Below are 12,691 nucleotides of genomic sequence, written 5' to 3' on the forward strand. Positions count from 1 at the left end.
GCGAGTTTCAGATGTTTTCATGTTACTTATTAGCATTCTTGCCTGTAGCTTCAAAAACTCACCCCATTTCCTATTGATGGATATTTGACTTGCTCCATGCTAGCTATTAGTCAGAGGTTGAATTCAGTTCTTTGCTAAAGGAGCCTCTGCAGAGGGCATTTTATAAGATGCCAACTTGCTTTACCAAAGCCACAAGGAATAATACTAACAAGACAGAAGCCAGGATCTTAAATAATCTGTTCATGCAATTGTCAGTGTTTGCAAATTCTATTGGTTAGAGAGTAGACACAGGTCCAAGTCATACACAAAAAGCGGGGATTATGCAGAAATATGAATAACAGGAGGTGGGGTTTATTACATACCATCTTACATTATAACCACCCCCCCCCGCAGGAATAACAATGAAGGATAGTAGAACCACGGTTACAGATCTGAAGGCTTTAGCAAGTCTAGAGATTTACTTCTCTTTCATTTAAAAATCTGAATAGGCAGTGTAAGTTGGTATGACAGCTGCTTAATCATCAGGGGCCCATGCTCCTTCTATCTCATCGACCTGCCCTTCCCAACACGTGGCTTCTCATTGTGCAAGACAGCTGCCATAGTGCTTGCTGCATTCCAACGCCTCAGGTCCAACCCACATACTGTGGGCAGAATAATTGTACTAAAGCACAAATATGATTATCTCTCTTCTCTGGTCAAAACCTATCAGTGGCAGTTCTAGTCTACAAAAGAGTATCCCAAACCATTTGTACCATTAACCCCTATGCTCAAATGTACATACAGACATATGTACATTTATTAATTTTTTATTTATACACACCCACACTCAACCATACGTCTATAAAGGAAACATAAGCCCTACAAACTAGCATTTATCCTTGTTGCAGATCTTGTGCTCTGATAGTGTCTATTCCATTTCATTCACATCTAATTCATGAACTAGTTGGATGTGAGAAGGCACAACCTACAAGTGACTTGGCCCTGCCCACTCTTCCTTGCTGTCTGCAGTCTGCCCTCCTCACAGTCCCTGACGTTGGTGCCCACACACCTCCTCTCCTGACCACCGCAGCTTCCCCCACTCTGCCTTTCACCTTCCCAGCTCCCCTGTGCCCTGCAAGAATCAGCCCAGGTATGGCCATTCCCTCACCCCAGTCCTCTTTCTGTGTGCCCCATAGAACCCACGCCCCCCACCATCACAGCGGTTATGCTGATTTTAACCATCTGTTCACTTCTCTGTTTTCCCACTAAGCAATATATTCCTAAGAATGGGGTCTAGGGCTTTGGTTTTGTATCTCCAGTCCTCTCATGATGCCTGACATAAATGTTTGTAACATGAATAAGGAAATGAGTGAATGTTACAAAGATGTTCCTGACAGCAGTTATTGAAAATCTGTTGTATGTAGAGCATTGTGTTGGAAAGAATTATGAAAAAAAAAATATAGTGGGATTTGCTGGGGCTAAACAAAAAATAGGTATAAAATGACCTATATTTATAAATAAGAACTGTCTATATAGACAACTAAGTACTATCAAACGTCTCACTGACAGTAGATTTAAGGTCTCAGCACTTTCATCCCTCTTCTTAACAGTTTCACAACTTTCATCTCTTAGGTGAGAAACCTCAGACATCCCTCAGACACTGCTCTCCCAACCCTGGTCTGCTCTCCAACAGCGAAGCCTGGTGTGCAGCAAAAGAAGAGCTGTTCAAGTGAGTTTTGATCAAGTACCCCACATGACTAATCCAGGCCCACCAAAATAGCACCAGGGAGCCAAAGTGAGGTAATGCAGCAGGTGATGGGAGGGTAGTTAAGGACATGTCCTGCAGCTCTTCCAGCTGCCAGGGTGAACCAGAACGTTCAGGAATGCAGCAGAGGAGAGCAGAGTGAATCCCCAAACAGACTCAGTGTCTCACCTTCAGATACTACTTTGACCCCAGGAAGCCCAGTGTGCTGAGGGCAATTCTGCAACCCGATCTGATACATTAACAAATAGACCAAATTAAAAACAGAAGCAGATCATATTAAAAAGAATGAGATATTGTAAGGTAACAACTCAAGCTTTGGGCTTCACTGAAAATCCCAAGAGCACAATAGTGGCATCATAAATATCCTGACCCCCTCAAACTACTGCGTTCTCCCTCTAGTTAATAACACTAGCAACTGTTTATATTTGTTCTGAATTTTATACTCTGTGAGGTGTTTCATCTCATTTTATCCTCACAGCAGTCCTGTGAGATAGGTACAAGTATTAGCTTCCTTTTGTAGGCAAGGAAACAGATTTAGAGAGGTTAAACCATGGCCCATGGGTCACACAGCTTGTAAGTGAATAAAACTGTTTGGGTTTCTAATTTATCATAGTACCAATTTGTTACAATGGGATAACAATCAGAAACCTGGGTTCTAATCCCCAGGTGGCTAGCTACGCAGCTGTGTGATCTTGGACTAACCATTCAACCTTCCAGGCTTTCTTTCCTCATTTATAAAAACTGTACGCAATGATGCCACCCCTATCTGCCTCCCAGGGTGCTTAAGAGCACAATACAGTGGGTATTGTGGAACTGCTCTGTAACCCACGTGGTAATCCACAGATGTCAGATACTAGCAATCTTTCTAACAATAACCAGAGTAATAATTATTATAATCTTTTTACTTTGGCAGTAACTTTCATCACAACCGCTCAGTAATTTCTCAGCTTATTGTCATCTATAAAGCACCCCTGTGGGTACCATATCTCAAGGTGAATCAGCTACAGATCAGTGAAGGAGGGGGCTCTTCTTCCTGGCATAACTTCAGAGCAGGGATTCTCAGTGTTGTGTCCACTGGAATTCATTGAGGAGCTTTAGACAGACAGGTTGCCAAGCCCCACACTGACCAATTACCACTTTAATCTTGGGGCAGGGAAGGAACTGAGCATCAATTTTTTTTCTAAGTCTCCAAGTCTATTCTAATATGCAGATAAGATTGGAAACTACTGCTACTGAGACTATTTATCATCTTCATGGCTACTGAAAGGGATCTCAGTTTTAAAGGGACACAGCTTCTGGTTCTGTAAATATCCATCCCTTTGTTACAAAGATGGAAGTATGTAAGTCAAGAAGATCTGAGGTTTCTTGGGAAAGAAATCCAGGAGCTGAACACTGAGCTCAAACCATAATCATCCTAAAGAACCACCAACACATATACAGCAAGCCTATTGTGTTAGTCAGCTTTCCATGGCTGTGACAAAATATCTGATATAATCAAATTAAAAGGAGGAAAGGTTGTTTTGGGCTATGGTTTCAGGATTCCAGTTCATGCTTGCTGGGCCCTATTGCCTTGGGCCTGTGGCAGCACAATACATTATGATGGGAGCACATGTCAGAGTAGGCCTGTTCACCTCACCAGGGAAGCAAAGAGAGAAAGAGGAAAGGGCTGGGTTCCCAATATCCCCTTTAATGGCGCACCCCTGTGACCTGACATACTTCCACTAGAGCCTGCCTCCCAAAGTTCTACCACTTCCTAATAGTGCCACAGGCTGGTCACCAAGTTGTTAATACACAGGCCTTTAGGGGACATTTCAAGATCCATTTCTAAACTGCCACTGTTGGAGGGAAGCAAGGGTGGATAAGGCAGTAAACACAGCAGAGCATCCTGGTCAGAGAGTCTCTTCCCCATTGCTGTTCCTCCACCAAAATCCACTTCTCGAAAGCATTCCACCATACCTTCCCTATGCCAGAGTGAATAGAAAATTGTATACTTAAAAAAAAAAAAAAAAGATCTTGAAGGATAATACATAACCAACTAGTGGCCAATTCTACAATTTTCCCTACTGATAATAAGGAAATAATCACACAACATTTAATATTAATTCCTTCCTTTGAATTCCAATGTATTTGTACATTGTACATGTATAATGTTTCATTTTCAGGTTAACACAAATAAGCATAAATTTACCTTATAAATAAAAGTGTGATTTTTTTAATCCACACAAAAGTAGTTTCTAGTAAAAAGATTGGTTCAACTATTTATCTTAAATTCCCTAAAGAAGCCATTATCAGAGAAAAAAAACCAGTAAAATTCAAAGTATTGCTATCATTAGAGTTTGATTTTGTGTCTCCACCGGAGATAAAGTAGCATTTCCCCATCTATTAACCTTTGAATTTGCTTCTCATCCCCCAAATGAAGAAACAAAATAATAAAAGGATTTGACTTTGGGGGAAGTTCCCTTTGGAACTGGGAACCACCCAAATGAGATAGTCCCTTCTACTGATAGTTTAGAAGTGCTCTTGGGATGGGTTTCATTGTCTCATTTGATCACTTCTTTCACAAGACTGCAAATAATTTGGATTGGGGTAAACTCCTATTACAAGACCTAGAGGTCCTAGAGGTTTAAATAATGAGGAGGGTTGTCTCTCATCTGAGATTTTATAGTGCAGAGCAATAGCTTGGAGACAAATCCCTACACCTCTGGGATCCCACAAAAGTGGTAATTAGGCAACATTTCACTGTGATGCAGTGATTGGGCAAAAGATGGGACTGGACTACTCTCAGAGGTGTAGGGACAAAATTGGCTTCCTCCAGAGCTGACAGAAGAATTTGGAAACCTAAAAATATTTAAAGAAACTAAGGCCCCGAAGAGAGAATTTCCAGCTATTGAAATGAAATAGATGAAACATTTTCTAGGTTTGAAAAGAGATTTTTTTTTTAGTTGTAGATGTACACACTACCTTTATCTCTTTATTTTTATGTGGTACTAGGGATTGAGCCCAGTGCCTCGTGCATACTAGGCAAGTGCTCTATCACTGAGCCACAACCCTGGCCCAGAGATTTTTTTCTTAATGAAAAACTCAACAAAGTTCACCAGAGTTTGGGTAGAACATTTAAAAAAATAACAATAACAAGATCAGACGTATCATTTACCCGAGTAATCTAATTGAAGACTTCATCTTTTTCTTTATAATGTCTGAAGAAGAAGAATCTAAAAATAGACCCTACAGATAATGAACTCTTCTTTCTCCTGAGTTTGTTAGAACGCAACACCTTCATGACCCAGAGGACGCATTCCGTCTCACCACCTCTGAGACATAAATCCTGACAAGGTCTTCATAGTTTCTCCTCTGGCCTCTAATTACAATTCTGTAATTTATTCCTTAACAGGGCCTACATTTCATGTCCTTATATGAATGAGATGCAGTGTGTTCTGTGGTTAAGCCCTTGGACACCAGGCCCACCCAGCTGCCTGACCTTGGCAATGACTTCACCTCTTTGTGCCTTGGTTTCCTTGGCTGTAGGATGGGAGAAACCAAAGTACCAGCGCCTTTGGGTTGTCAGGAGAATTAGGCAGTTATTATCCAAAAAAGAAGTAGGGAAATTACGCAAAGCACAGTAAGAAGTCTATAAATGTTTGCTATTATTGCCACCACATTTCATGATTCTTTAGCACCTATAAAAATAGCTAGCATATTTTAAAGTTATAAAACAAGACACATGGTCTAATAAAAAATTATTTTCAGATTCATGGATTTATTTATGTGCAAAGTCTCAACAAGATATTTAGTTACACGTGTAAGGTATCATTTTTTAATTATATACCACCCTAAAATCTAAAAATTATTCCACAGCGTGGTCCCTGACCTCAAGCAGTTTGTATTCCACTTGAGAAACAGAGCATATGCCCATAAAATGTTAAACAAAAATCCAAAACACTTCATGATTACATATAAAGTGAGTAGTTCAGACCATAAGAGCTACGAAAATGCAGAGGAGAAGGAACTCTGAGGGAATCTGGCTTCATTGTGTACCTAAAGGTGATGAAGAAGTGCATTTGGACAATGAAATATAGGCAGGGAAAAGAAGGAGATTTTGCAGCAGGGAGGGAGATGTGAAGGGGATGGCGAAGAATGGAATCATTCATCTGGAGTGTGTAGTTTTCTGTTTAAAATTGGGTGAAATCCTTTGGTGAAGGAATTCCAGGCATAGGCCACACGGCTGAGAGCTTCCAATGCCTGACTGAAATAGTGTGACTTTGCCCTGGGAGTCCTCAGTTTTGCCTTCTGGAGTCTCAGCCATTACATCTGCCATTACATGGGCTTATCCTAAAGTTCATCTCTGCACTGCACTAGTGCCTTGATTACCTTAGTTCTCTCAGCAGCTGATCTTCTGCTCTTGCCCAATAATAAAGTATTGTTTAATGAATATATTGGAATGGGTGATACCTAAACAAAATTCTGCATCCTAGAAATGGGAGCTATAACCACTAATCAGCCACAGTGAAGAGGTAGCATTTGACCTAGGTATTGAAGGTCAAATTTTATTTACTTGTCAGGGAAACAAAAAGGGGTAGGGATTATAAACCAACAACAACAACAAAATATCAAGAACAAAGGCACGGGAGTGGGCAAATATATGGCCTTCTCAGAGAGCCACTACATCACAGGTTCAGGGTAAGACAGCCATGAAGGAGGAAGTTAGGGCCAGGATACAGTGCTAAGGATCTGGGCCTACCTGGACATAAATGAAGAGCCACGAAGGAATTTCTAGCAGGGGAGAGATGTGATCAGATCCGTGACTTGACTGGAGATTGATCAGGAGGAGATTGCTAGAGTCCAGACAATTATAATCAGTAATAGCTTTGTAGAGCCTAGCAGCCGTGAGATGAGGAAAACTAAGTCAGTTTCAGAATTTTGGAAATAGGATCCAGAGAATTTGGCAACCAGTTGAACATGGGAAGTGAGGACCCGAGGAAGTTGAAGCTTGGCAGGGCTTTCTGACCCAGTGACTGCAAATGCTCAGGCCACACCTATGAGTGTAGATTGTCTTCACAAGCAGACTGCAAGCCCTGAGAAAGCAAAGCAGGTATTCTCTGCAGCTTCTGTGACTCCTAACACCAGCCATGCCTTCAGACATACTCAGTAAACATTTGTTGAAAGAATTAATGTTTTTTACGTAACCAAATATATAAAAGAGGAAAACATTATTGTACTTTATAATGTCTTTTTCAGAGGCTCTCAGGAGGCATTTTTTAGACTCTCACCATGTTTTTCAACCCCAAATAGACTCAGGAGTATGTCAACCACGTTATTCAGCTTGTATACCCACCCAACTGGCCCGTCACTGCATAAACTGAAATCCCCTTTAAGCTTGTGTGTGCTGGGAGACAAAGGCCAAGTGGTTGGTGTTTTAACTTTTTTTATGTTTTTCTTTTTTGGAGAGAAGCCTATGGTAGTTTCAGTTCTCTGAAAATGAATCTGAAACAATAAGACAAGCAGAATATTTTCCGCCATTGGAATGAAAGAAGCAAACCTGCTACAGGTAAATTGAAATCTTCAAATAGGCCCATAACACATTGCTGAGAAGGTCTGGAGATAATGCCTTTAGTTAGCATGGGGCCACAAATCTTTACATTTCTTCATTCACCTGGCAGGACTAATGAGATCTTATGGCAGGCAAGCTGTTTATCCCCTGGGTGACACTGGCAAGAACAACTCTATCTTTATCAATAAAGGCTTTCTGCACTGCAGCTTTCCCCCCACAGACGGCTCCAGGCTAGATAACGATATTCACAACATGTAAGAGCTTCATTCCTTCACATACGCCCTCCACCCACCCCTTCTCTGAGTTGGATCTGTCATTCTATCCTAAAGTTACATTACTCCATAACAAGTGGCTGGCGAAAAAAAACAGATTAAAGAAGAAGTTTCAGACGGGGCCTGGAAAGAGATGCAGGGCTATCTGCTCCATATCTTAAATATCATACGTGCCTAGTAGACCATTAACGATGGAGCTGCAGGCCGACTGTTGCCCACAGTACCATAATTGCTTTTCTTCCTGTGAGTAGTGCTAGGAAGAGGAGAAGATGACTACCATTTCAGTCTGTGACAAGGGCTTGGTCTCTCTTGTAGCTATCACATTGCCTGTAACAGCTCACAGCGTCTGTTCTTCATGCCTCATAAGGACTCATATACAACTATGCAAACTCATATAATTGACAACTGCCACCATATACCCTTAGCATGATGTGTCCATTCTACCCTTGTAGTCGGGAAACTCCCCAGTTCTCAAACCAGAGGGATTTTGGAGAAATGGCTTAGCAAAAGTCAAGGTTCTGTTTCGCTTCTCCTATTGGATATACTATAATATGTGGACAGAATGCAAGGGACAGCTATGTGAGGACTCTTAAAAGAGCAGGTAGATTGGGGAAGAAAACAAGAATTCAAAGGACCACCAAACTAACTGCATTTACCTCTGGTAGGACTCCAGGTAGCATGAAGTGGGCATCAGTGTAAACAGAGAGCTATTCAGTGTAAGTCTCATAGTTCCGGTTCAAGATGAGAGAAAGGAGTCTTCCAACAGTTACAGCCACAGCGTGGAAGGCCCCCAACATGGAAAATGCTGAGGAAGGGAAAACTTCCTCTCCAACCAGAGGACAGTGGTCTCACAAGCATCTTTTACTTCATGTGCCCCCACCACTTGCTCCTAAACAGGAGCACAGACACAATAAGTGCACAGAAGAGCAGGGTCCATTAAAGCTGCAGCTTTTTGCATGATTAACCAAGAAGGTGAATCTTAGGAAAGTGGAAAGTTCTGGAGAGATTATGGAGGGGAAGCAGCATGGGAAACACAAAACTCAAAAAAGTTATTTGTAGGCTTTGGGGCTTATCCCCAAGCTATGAATCCTTAGATTTGATCAAAAACCGCATAACAAAGAATGTAAGAACTGAATTAACAGCTATATCACTGTTATGGTTTGGACTATAAACATCCCCCAAAGGCCTGTGTACTGAGGTCTTGGTCCCCAGTCTGAGGCAATATTGGGAGGTGGTGGAATCTTCAAGAGGGGAGGCCCTGTGGCAGAAGTTAGATCACTGAGATACTGAGAGGGTGTCCTTACAAGGGATATCAGGAGTCCAGCCCCTCCCACGATTATGTTCCTCTTCCCCACAAGCCCAGAGCAATGGGACCAAGAGACCCAGGACTGAGCCATATCTTTCTTCCTTTTAAGTTAATTATCTCAACAACAAGCTGATTAACACAATCAGCATCTAGGTCTCAGCCTGACCAGGAGAGAATCGTGGTCCAAGAGAAATCTAAACAGCACTGCCAAGACTTCGAAAACAGAACTGACATTTCAACCACAATCTCAGAAAGCTGATGAGAATTTGTAATCCAGATCAACTAAGTCAATTGCCTGCTAAGCAATAGGCAAACAAACAAAGATTATCTACAGGTTTTAAATAAGATCCATTATCTCTATAATACAATATTCAAAATGTCCCTAATGTGATTCAAAGTTACTTGGCATGTGCACCAGGAAAATCTTAACCCACAAAGAAGAATACAGTCACAGATGTCAATGCCAAGATGACATAGATGTGAAAGTTATTTGTCAAGGAATTTAAAGCAACTAGTAGAAAAATGCTTTAAGAAGTAAGAGTAAACACTCTAAAAAGCATCAGCTAAATAAATGAATAAATAAAATATGAAACAATCAAATTCATATTTTTGAATTCACTAAATGGGTTCAATAAAAGAGAGATGACAGAGGTAAGAGTCAAGCAACTAGAAAACAGCAACAGAAATTATCCAATCTTTTAATAAAAATTAAAAAACAATTAACAGCACTTCAAGATCCTACAAAACAATTCCCCAAAAGTCTAATATTTGTATCATCAGAGTCCTAGAAGGACAGGAAAAAGGAGTGTGGGGGAGAAAAATACTTGAAAAATAAAGACTGACAACTCCCCAATTTTAGCCAAAACTACAAACCTGTACATTGAAGAAGTTCAGTGAACCCCAAACAGGACAAACCCAAAGAAATACATGCCCAAACACATCCTAATCAAATTACTAAAAAATTAAGACAAACACAAAAATCATGAAAGCAATTGGTGAAAGAAACACACCATTTATAGAATAACAATGGTGACAACAGAATTCTCACCTAAAACATTTGGAGGCATTCTTGCCCCCAAAGGCAGATGAACAATGAGGTTAAAGTGCTGCAAGAAAACAAAATGTCACCCCAGAATTCTGTATTCCAAGAAAATATCCTTCAGGAATAAAGGTGAAATAAATTCAGATGAATGAAAAATAAGAATTGGTTGACAGCAGACAGGCACTAGAAGAACTGCAAAAGAAACATCTATAGATGTGAAAGAAACCAGCTGTTAAAGGCTACGTACAATAATGATTCCATTTCTATGGCACTCTCAAAAAGCTAACACTATGGCAGCAGAGAACAGATCAGTGGTTGCCAGGGGTCAGGGGTGGGATGTGTATGAATTAAGTGGGATAGCATGGGGGATTTGGGAATGATGGAGTTGCTACGTATCCTGATTCTCCACACATATTAAAATGCATAGGACTTGGGGCTGGGAATACACCTCAGTTGGTAGAGTGCTTGCCTTGCATGCACAAGGTCCTGGGTTCAATCCCCAGTACCACCTAAATAAATAAACAAACCAACAAACCTTTTTTAAAAATGCATAGGACTCTACATTACACACACACAAAGTCAGTCTTACTGCATGCTAATCTATTAAGCCAATAAACAATGATATTTTTTTTCCTTAAGAAATTTCTAGTCTTTGAACAATATCTGGAACTTCACCATCTCCCTTTGATACCTGCTTGTGAAGGTAATCAGTAAGGTCAATACCAGGCTGTTTCTGGTACAACTCATAGCCAAATTTGCCCTCCCCACCTACCCGATTGCCAGTTCAAGCAAAAATGTCATGTTTTGACTTAAAGTACGAATAAGAAGTCAGATGCATTTTCTGAATTAGTGCTTTCTCTACAAAATAACTCCAAGGTCACCTCCCTTCACTCCTCACCCCAAACAAGAAAAAACCTCTAGACTCACGAGGATCAAGATTTAGAGCACTATATGTCACCTCCTCACTGGAGCACCAACTTCTGAGTTTCTTCCCTCGCCTGCTATGTTTACCTGTTTTTCATTGCTGTGACCAAAATACCTGACAAGAACAATCTAAAGGAGGGAAAGTTTGTGTTGGGCACACGGTTTCAGAGGTTCAGTCCATGGTTAGTCGGCTGTTGTTATGGGCCTAAAGCGAGGCCAGACATCTTGGTGGAAGGACATGGTAGAGGAAGGATGCTCAGCTCATGGCAGCCAGGAAACCGAGAGAGTGAGTGAAGAGCCGGGAAAAAATATAATCCCTACAGGTATGCCCACAATGACCTAATTCCTCCAGTCACAACCTCCTGCCCTCAGCTGCCACCCAATAATATGTTCAAATTATTAATACATCAAATGGATTATCCACTGATAAAGTTATAGCTCTCATAAACTAATCATTTCACCTCTGACCATTTCTGCATTTTCAAATACAAGAGCTTTTGGGAGGACACCTCTTATCCGAACCACAGTATCTGCCATACCCACAAATGTGCAGCAAACCCCAGCCGACCCTGGAGCCCTTACCCACTGCACCACCCTACCACTTTGCTGCATATAGAATATTTATGTTGCAACAGACACCCTTTTGGTTAAAGTAATTCCTATAGTTTGGAGCTGAAATATCCTCCAAATACCTTGAAAAATAAAGACTGAAAACTGTGTTAAAGGCTTGGTCCCCAGCCTGTGGCACCATCAGGAGGCAGTGGAACCTCTAGGAGGTGGGGCCTATTTGGAGGAAGTAAGGTATGGGGGCATGCATTTGGAGAGAATTTTGAAATTCCAGCTCCTTCATCTCTGTCTCTGCTTCAAGGATGCCATGAGGTGAGCAGCTTCCTCCATCACATGCTCCCACCATGAGTTCTGCCTCACTACAGGTCCAAAAGAAATGGAGCCAACCAATCATGGACTGAAACCATGAGCCAAAGTAGACCTTTCCTCTTTTTAAGTTTTTTTACCTCAGTTTTTTTTGTCACAGTGACAGGAAGCTGACTAACATAGTAACAAATCTTTTGTGTCGAATGGTTGCTATTATTATTTTTGCCTTTGGCAAACCCATAGAAGCAAAAGGGAATCATGTGTTCGCAAGAGAAAAAATAGCAAGACCTTTAGCACTGCTCCAATACTGCAGTTCTGCTTTGTTTAAAAGCTGTGTCACCATGACTTTCTCTCCCTTAAGGCAAGAATTGTGTCTTAACTCAGTTTGTGGTCTCCAGATAATTGCACAGTGACAATGACAGACAGGTAAAGGGTTTCACATAAGTGTCAGTTGTAAAGGAGTGAAGGAAAGCATTCATGGCTGAATAAATGAACTGTGTGACTGATAAAGGCAAAGTTCAGCAAATGCAGTAGGCTCCCCTCACCAAATTGTGTCTCTTGACAATGAAGGTGGACCTGTGACCTCTGAGAGAGGAGGATTTCAATCAAGGAGACCCATCTGGTAATGGGAAGGCAGGAGAATTTACCATAGTGGGTGACTGACTCATCCCTCTGTCCCATGGATTGGCATGAGCAGCCCATCTCTGTGATGAGCAGAAGGAAGGAATCAGCAACAGAAAAATGATAATCACAGAGAATGCACTGAGGTTAACACGTGAGCCATGCATCACTCCCTGAAAGGGTTTCTATTCCATGAGATGTTCCTTCAAGTGGTGCTATGTCCTGGAAAATATTCAAGAAACACTTTATGTTCTGTCTCTTTCTTAAAGATGCACAATACATTTCTATTTATTAAATCTTCTCTACAAAGTTTCACAGTGAAGAAATATGCTTTTAAAATGGGTATAACCAAGGGACAATT

General features: G+C 41.1%; 1 long non-coding RNA gene across 1 annotated transcript in view; it reads left to right on the top strand.

Moving 5' to 3' along the window:
* LOC124099098 (uncharacterized) overlaps positions 1 to 12,691 on the top strand; it is a 37,741-nt gene that overhangs the window by 7,767 nt on the left and 17,283 nt on the right. Inside the window, exon 2 of the long non-coding RNA XR_006853827.2 lies at positions 1,612 to 1,708. This is a non-coding gene — a long non-coding RNA (uncharacterized LOC124099098). The remainder of the gene's footprint in view (positions 1 to 1,611; positions 1,709 to 12,691) is intronic.

This window comes from Marmota monax, unplaced genomic scaffold (assembly GCF_021218885.2).
Source record: "Marmota monax isolate L192 unplaced genomic scaffold, Marmota_monax_Labrador192_F-V1.1 WCK01_AAM20220418_F8-fsc00011, whole genome shotgun sequence".
NCBI lineage: Eukaryota > Metazoa > Chordata > Mammalia > Rodentia > Sciuridae > Marmota > Marmota monax.